Source organism: Camelus ferus, chromosome 7 (assembly GCF_009834535.1).
Source record: "Camelus ferus isolate YT-003-E chromosome 7, BCGSAC_Cfer_1.0, whole genome shotgun sequence".
NCBI lineage: Eukaryota > Metazoa > Chordata > Mammalia > Artiodactyla > Camelidae > Camelus > Camelus ferus.
In genome coordinates, this window is record NC_045702.1 from 24181372 (window position 1) to 24190693 (window position 9322).

Here is a 9322-nt window from a genome sequence, read left to right on the forward strand (position 1 = left end):
AATAAATATTTTGAGTCTTGATTTTATGTTCTAGGTAGGATGTAGTAGGTTACAGTAAGCCAACATTCCCACTGTAGCAATGTGAAGAAGGTGGATAAATTACAAAAATCGTAGTGTTAAAGGTTTCAGAAATCTATGGAATCAACAAGGACCAAGTGGAATAAAATTCTTGAGAGAAAAACTGTGTACAGATAAGTTTTTGGATCACCAGATATTTTTTCTTTCTGGGGAACTACCAATTCTGGTTTGAGTTGAGAGTCAGAGTTGGCCCCTGGGTAGAGCCTCTGCTGGAGAGAGAAGTAGGAAAGCCTTTTGCCATTGTGCGGGTCTGGAGCTACAAACTGGAATCTTGAGGAAACCCAAAAGCAATTATAGAATTCAAATTCACATGGAATATTTACCAAAATCAACCATGAGCCATAAGAAGGAATCTCCAGAAATTTCAAAAGGTTGAAATAGCTTAGAGTATATTCTCTGATCACAATGCGACTAACTTAGAAGTCAATAAGTTAACAAGAAAAGCTCTACTGTCTGGAAATTAAATAAAACATCTCACATATGGATCATTAAGAAATCAAATGGAAATTAGTTTGAACTTAATCATAATGAAGATACAACATATTTAAACTTGAGGGTTGCAATTGAAACATTGTGAAATCAGTGTTTACAGGGAAATGTGTACCTGTAAACATATATATTAGAAAAATTTAAAAATTAATAACTTAAAATTCCATCTGAAGAAACTAGGAAAAGAACAACATATCAATCCTATGGGAAAAAAGAAAAAGAAGATAAGAGCAGAAACAATGGAGTAGAATGAGCAAATCAACTAATCTGAAAGCTTTTAAAAAATATTAATAAAATTAATAAGGCTGTAGCAGGATGTTTACCAACAATAAAGGAAAAGATAAATTATCATTACCAGAAATTTGAAATCCATTACGAAAAACCTTCCCACAAAGTGCTTCACTGGAGAGTTGTTGCAAATAGTTAAGGAAGAAATTAACACCAAGTCACCCCTTTTAAGCAACCTCTCCCAGGTAATAAAAACAGAGGAAACTGCTTTTTTTTTTTTTAAAGGATGTCAGCATAATCCAAAACCTGATAAAAACATTATGAAAAAGAAAAATTAGAGAACAGTTTCTCTCAGAAACAGATGTAAAAATTATTACAAAACATTTTAATTAAATAGAGTGATACTCAAAAAGAAACATTCAATACAACAAAGTGGAGTTTACTCCATCTATGAAAGGCTACTTTCACGTTTCAAAATCAACGAAGTTCACAGTATTAACAGAGAAAAGGAGAAAAATATGTGATTTTCCAATAGATGGAGAGTTAGCTCTTGATTCAACATCCATTCTTGGTAAAATAAAACTCTTAGCAAAGAGTTTTAGAAGGGAACTCCCTTAATTTATAAAGAATATTTACAGAACACCTACAGCAAGCATTATACTAATGGTAAAATATTGAATATGGTCCCCTTAAGATCAGGGGGAGAAGTACGCCTATTCTCATCATTTTTATTTAGCATTGTATGGGGGTTCTATTCAATGCTACAAGATAAAAAAAGATATAAAATACTTTGACAAAGACTTACATGCAGACTCTATAAAGATATCCTACAATAAGAAAAAGACTAGGAAAAATGATCAAAAACTTGAACAGACCTTTCACATAAAAGGAAGTCCAAATAAATACATGAAGACAGGATCAATTTTGTTAATTCATTATAGAAACGAAGATTGAAATCATAATACAGTAATTCTGTGTATAAACCAGAAAGGCTAGAATCCAAATGAGGGAGAATGCTTAGTTTTGGTGGTGTGGGTCAACTGGAATCCTCATATGATGTCTTTGGGAGAATAAATTGGTATAATTGCTTTGGAAATCTGTTTGGTAGTAATTTCTAAAGCTGAACATATGTGTACTGTTTGGTCCAGCAATTCTAAGCACATTCATTTGAAGATATGTGCTAAAATGTTCACAGAAGCACTCTTCATATCAGCCACTGTTCATAAAATGCTTATCAACAGTAGAGTAGATTAATATAAGTATGAATCACAGGGTGTCATTGGTTGTATGTCAAATATTCATATATTGCCAATTGATACCTTAGTTTTTCATATATATGGTGATGTATTAACAGAATGAATACTATACAGAAATAGGAATAAAGATTTCCAACCATATGCAACAACATTGATGAAACTTATAAACATGATGTTTAGTTAAAAAAAAAGTTTAAACTACATTGGTAGAAGTAAGGATAGTAGTAATCCTTGCTGGGGAAGAGTAATGAAAGGAAATATGAATGAGGCTTGTTGGGGTCTGGTATCTAATGTGTTGAATCTTGATCTGGATGCTAATTATACAAATATAATTAGTTTGTGAGAATTTATTGACTGATACAATTATGATGGGTACATTTCTCTCTCTTATTTTTTATGTTAATGAAAAGTTAAAAATAAGTCAAGAAGCAGAGGCAAGAAAATATAAACATTACTATTAGAATATGGTTCCGTACAATAGCATTAGAAAATTATGTCTTAATCACTGGAAGGAATCAGTCCTATCTGTCACAAACACCTAATGGGAGCTGAGGCCATTTCAAAACTTTTTCAAAAGGTTTTTTAATGCTTTCATTTCCATTTAGCCAGACGTATGCTTCCAAGATCTGTCTTTGAAATCTGAAATGTTGTGCCCAAGAGAATCAAAATGGATTCTAGAATCTGATCAGCTCAACTGCTGAGTGAACTTGTTTGGATGATAAATGGAGAGACGTGAACGTTCCAAGTCTGGTTCTGCCGGGTGGAGTCTCTAAACCATTGGCCAAGAATGTGATTTCTTTTCCTGCCTCCAACACTCTCTTTATTGTTTGTCCAGGGGGACCTGGCGAGTGAAACTATTAAAGAACTCCCAGGGAATGCTGGTGATTCCAGAAACTTTAGTAGAGTAAGAAAACACAAAATTTGTTCCAATGCAATTGATATATTAGGGACCAATTTGAGCATAATGCAAATTTCAAATTTTAATGTTGTCTTACATGCGATTTCATGAGACATGCTAGGAGACACCCTAGTAAGTGCAGAAAACTATATGCAGCTAAAGCTAGCTGTGTAGAAATACAGAAAACACACAGCCACACATCATATGTCTACCAGTTTCCTCACTTTTCTTTGTGCTTTGAGACATGCCCATCCACATCTGGTGCTACAACTTTCCAATTTCAAGAAATACTCCTCATAGCCACTACGCAAAAACTTGTAAGCCGGGACCCCTCCAGTGCTCATGAGCAAACTTAGATCACTTTCAAAGTAAAGTGTCATAGTAGTTATTGTGCTACTTATGATTTTCTGAACCATTTAACATATGTAAAACTGCTGTCACTTTTATAAGACTTCTTTTTGTAAATTTCTGTGTCACTGGTGAAGTTTGTGAACTTTGTACCCCTAACCCTTTTCCCCCACAAGCCCTGTGGTTTTTGTTGTGAGATTTGTGCATGTTGTAGTGATTTTCAGGGATATGTATGTTGTACTATAGCAAAACTGACTGCCCATAAAATTCACTGAAAGCCAATTAGCTTTTTGTGTGTAAAATTTATCTCAAAGCAGTTGAAACAAAGTGGGGCTTTTGGACGCATATTAGAAATAAAATAAGAAGTTATCAGGTGTATGACTCCGTACCCATATCCACATGTGTTTAGGAATTCTTTTACTCTCAAAATACACTTTTGCCATTGTGTAGCATTGCTCTTTGCATAAAACATATTATAAAGATTTTTAAAAGTTATCGACTTTCTACATATTTATCCGATAGACAAAGACTTGTGTTAAAGGCACTGAGCCTAAACTAGTCTGTTCATGCCACTTCCAACAAGAGCCTCCTCCTTCCCTTTGGTGATGGCGCATGTCACAGTCTGCACTCATGCGTGTTAACACAGATGTTAGTAACGTGGGATTTAGAACTGCTTAGAATGCAGTAAGACAAATAAAGAATATACTCTCATAGGAGCAAAATGGTCATTTTAAGGCAGGGGTGCAAAATTTGATTGCTTTGGAATGGGTAGATACATGTTTTTAATGAGGTATTTGGAAAATACTCATTCATAAAGAATAGATTCTCTGTGATATGAGCTGTGTAATGTCATCTGATGGGAACATTTTTTTAGGACAAGCTTTCTTTAACATTGATTACTCCAAAAGGCCTGTCTTATAAAAAACATAAAGTCTGCACCCCATCTTCCTTATCGCAATGTGAACAACAACAATAACGAGACACAAAGTTGAAAAGGAGCTTGGGGAGTTCTAATGTCTGACAGCTTAAGCATCTAATTACTGAGATGTCACCAGAAGTCTGATTATGTTGGAGGGAGGGTAGGGGTGGGAGGGAATGAGATGGCAGTGCCTAAAACAAAGGATAACATTGTCTCTTTGTATCTGGATCACTGTTCTTTGGATCATGAGGGAATCTGCAATGTGACTGGACTCTTTGCCATCTTGGTGCAAGAAGCAAAGTGGTGCTGCTAGATTAGGCTTTGTCACCGGATGCTTGGTATGAATATGGCAATGATACTTACCTTGTTTGTTTTGATTTCGATTTTAATGCTTGCAGAAAATATTTTAAATTTTCAAACCATTCGATTCAACTTGAAGTCTCTACCTACTCTCTCTACAAATAGGAGTGGTTTGGACTAAGTCAGGTGTTCTGACTCATCTCTTTCAGTCCTGGCCAATACAAGAGGGATGGAGCCATACAGCTGTGGCGAGCACAGCCGGCCTCCCAAGGGGCCCACAGAGGCTCTTCGACTCACCTGTGCCAGACTTTGGCATGCTGACTTTTGTTCCCAAGAAAGAAAGAGTCAATTAAATGGACTTCAAAAAAAAAAAAATGAGCCTTATATTAAAGGGACCCAGGAATGCTGGAAGACTCCTTTGGTAAACTGCTTTGGTGGATGAAAGGGTGGGATTCTATAGACTCTCCTGCTGCTGCTCTGTGCAGTTTTGAATTGCCTGCTGACAGGTACCAGAAGAAAGACAAGCCTGATTTTCCTCTGTGCCCCTGGCAAGCCTGTGTGCTTCGAAAGGTCAGAAATGAGATTAATATGGGTAGACATGAGCAGAGTTTCCAAATTACCTCTTTACCCATATATCATTCATACATTATTCATCAGCTCTTCTACTGTGCGCTGAGAACTGGAGTAAGCACTGGGGAACAAAGACAAATATGACGTGGACCCTGCTCTGAAGGAGCATCGCCTAGTGGAGGATGACAGGCCAGAAAACAAATAAAGGCCATAATGTGTTACTGGGACTCTGAGAAAGTCAGAGATGGAGGAAGAAAGAGTCGTTATTTCTACCTTCAATGTGGGTCTTCAAACTTTTTTTTCCGCTGGACCCGTTAGGCATTTGACAAGATTTAACTCCTGATGTTCCAATTTCAAGCAAATGCTCAACAACATATTTATTAAATGTGTAATTAAATGTGACAGTATTTGGACCACAAGTTAAATGACAGAGTCATAGCTATTGCCCTAATTCCTGAGTATATAAAAAAGGAAATTAAAATATATTGTTTTAAGTTACTCTGAAAATGCCATAGTTCAGGCGAAAGAACCCATAATACTGTTATTGTTTACCTTTGCAACCAACTAGCTGTGTGATCTTGGCCAAGTCACTTAATTTTGGCCTCAATTTCCTTATACGTAAAATGAGAAAGCTCTCCATTCTAGATAGTAATGATTACAGAAAAAGTCAAAGACAGGACCGAGAACAGAAAATAGGTGTAAATTCTTAATAGTATTTTTCCACGTGTAAACAAACGTTAGAGAGCAACTCGATGATTTTGGACCTCACTTGAAATTCAAACTGATTTGGAAGCCAGATGGTTGTTACCCACAAACCCCACATGAGATGACTCTCAGGAAGCCCATCTGCTGGATCTCCCCCAGTTTCCACATGGAAGTGAGGAACGTATCTCTAGATATTCATGATCTGGTGAGTCATTTCATCTCCTGTCTTTTCTCACGTGTACCATGGAAAATTTCTCCCGAGGGATATAAGAAATCTAAATTCTGACAGGTGCCCCTGGAGTATACAGTAAGTGGTTCTTATCATGAATATCTGTAGAAAACTCAGAGGAGTACAAGGTAATATTGTGCATTTTATAAATTAAGTTCTATTCCCTGTGACAGCTACTCAGGACTTATAACCCTGATTGTTTAAATCAGCTTCCCATTTATGGTTTCCTCTGCTGTCCAGTCCATTTATAGTGCACTAACGGATTAGTTTTTTTAAATGGGCCTGCCCAATAGAATGTTCTGTAATGAAAGAAATGTTCTGTGTCTCTCCTGTCCAATATGGATGCTACTAGCTGCTGGGCACCATTGAGCATTTGCAATATGACAAATGTGACTGAAGAGCTGAATTTTTCCAATTATTTAATTTTGACTAATTTCAACTTAAACTTAGGCAATGACATGTGCTGGTACCTTCTGCACTGAACATCACAGTTCTCAAGCACAGCCTTGACCACATCTCTCCTCCACTCAAAATGTCATTTGCTTTGCTCTGCCTAAAATGTACCATTAAAATATCTTAAGTATTCAAAAATTCCACAAGCTGTTCTCAAACATTGCTTTTTTAATGCAATCAGTATTTCATCTGAAGTGGAATATTTGCTGTTCTCCAACCTATCTTATGTTTTCCAGCAGCCACATTTTCCTTGATTTTTTTTAATGAGATTTTTGTTCATTTATTTAATTGTATTTGATGTTGAAATGGCTCAGCTCAATTTCTCCCACCTCTGTAAGATCTTATATCAATTGATATCTCATGCTCATGAAGTCTTGTAACCCTTTCTTATGACATTGCTGTGTATTTTAACTACTTATGTATATATAAGCCCACTACTTGACTGTAATCTTCCTGAGACTGTTGTCCATGTGTGATTTAACTTTGTATCTTCCTTGGCTCTTTTCACAAAAAAGAAATATAAACTAATTATTAAGCAAAAGTCAACAGCATTGGGTTTAAATCCCAGTTACTTGAGCGACTACCTGTGAGACTGATTAGCAGTGCAATGCCAGGTACATAGCAAGGACTCAGGCAAATGCTAAGTCCTAAGTGCTAAAGATATAAGTTCAGGATTTTCATAAGCAGATTGATTATAATTACTTCTTTTGCGCAAACAAAAGGCCATATTTTTCAAAGGAGAACACAATGAGCTAATACTTTATTCTCCAAGACCAAACATGACAGAAAGAAGCTTATTTTCTCTTACAGCCGAGAGAACAATTCTTGGTCTGCATTGACCTCTCTCTCCATCACTAAAAAGTAGAATTTGAGACAAAATGTCAAGAGAGGACTTGAAACATAGCCCCAGAGCAGGGCCAACAACAGATCAGCCTGAAAGCTCTTCCTTGGTAAAGGCACCCCCACATGGAGGGGGAGCATGTGGTTTTCTGCCGTCCTGTGTTCCCATGCCAAAACCCACTGTTGGCAGCACTAGGGTTGAATGACTTATTTTCTTTGGCCCTGGGCTTGAAAGGAATTATAAAGATACGTGGGCAAAAAGGGAAGAGAACAGATTTAAAGGGAAGCTGCCCTTCTCAGCATTTGAGAGACTTCTTTGTTCTCTGCTTTTGGACACTAATCTTTGGGTTATTTAAGCTGACTTTTTTCACAGTGGTTGAAATCAAATGCTTTCTAAATTCTACAGTAGAGAATTTTAAGGATCTTCCTCAAAGGCATAAAATTCTAATAAAATACCAATGACAATGTTTAAATGACCAAATTCTTGATTCAAAAATATTTGTAAGGAATATAATTGTTTTAATCTGCAAAATCACTTTAACTAACTTCTAACCTACTCTTAGCAAGTGATCATGGCTGATCTGCCTTAATGAAGCAGTAAGATGTAAATCATCTGGGTTTGAAACAAAGTTTGCTATTTACTTGCTGTGTAATTAATTTTCTTATCTATTAGAGTCAGTTCCTTCTAGGGTTGAACATGAACTGGGACATATAAACTTTACAGTCTCCCATAAGTTACTTAACTTCTCTGAGCCTAAGTTTCCTCATTTATGAAACAAACTATAAAATAACGATAATTCCTACTCCTCAAGAATGTGGTTAAATATGAATTGAGATATATAAAGTAAATAAAGTACCTTGAATAGTGTGTGGCACATAAATGACACCAGTGTATTTAACTACCTTCCCTATGTGATTTGTACTAAGATAAATGCTGTGAATTATTAAAGAATATTTCCTTCTTCGGGCTATTTATATCCCCTCCACGTCACCTTGACTATAGTATTTAAAAAATCCTTTATTTGGAAATAATTTCTAGCTTACCAAAAAGCTACAGTATTAGTACAAAGAAATCCATATATCATATACTCAGATACAAAGATTTTTAAATATTTTGTTCCATTTGCTTTATCATAAATGTATATGAACACCTCTTATATCGTACCGCTACATATATATATGTATGTGTGTGCTCATGTAGTCTTGAAACATTTGTGTGAAAATTGCATACAACATACCTCTTTATGCCTAAATACTTCAGTGTAGAGTTCCAAAGAATAAACGCATTCTCTGATGGAACTACAGAACAGTTATTAATCTCAGAAAATTTGACATTGACACAATACATTTATCTAATACGTAGTCCATACTCCAGTTCTGTCCAAGCCAACTATATCTTGGCATTATTTTTCCCATTTGATACAGAATTTAATTCAAACTCATAAATTGCACTTAATTGTTATATCTCATTAGTCTTCTTTAACCTGAAAGACTTCCTCAGCTTTTTGTCATTTTTCATCACATTAATGTAGGTAGAAAACCTGTTTATAATTACTTGAGTCTAGAATTGCATTCTGTGGTGGAAGGTTCTAGGATGGTTCCCAAAGGGGCCCTGCCTCCTGAAACTTGTGCCCTTGTGTGGCACAAATGAGTGGGCTGGGTTTTGTGACTTGCTTTTGACAAGCAGAATATGATTAAAAGGATGGGGATGTCCCATCCAGGATTAGATTAGGAAAAATCAAGTTATCAACCTCACATCTTTGCAGACACCCAAATGGTGTCGTTAGAAGGCAAATTCTCTATATAAAGAAACAAGATTTAGTCTCATCCTCCTAAAATACCAAAGGCCCAAATATCAGTAGAATATTTCATAAATTTTCCCATAGTTTTATATCAACTCATCTGATCTGATCTTCAGAATCACACTAGGACTTTTCTGCTTTCAACATTGTATGTGGCCCATTCTCATCTCAGCTCCTGTCTAGTAAGTAGCTAATTTTTAACAAATG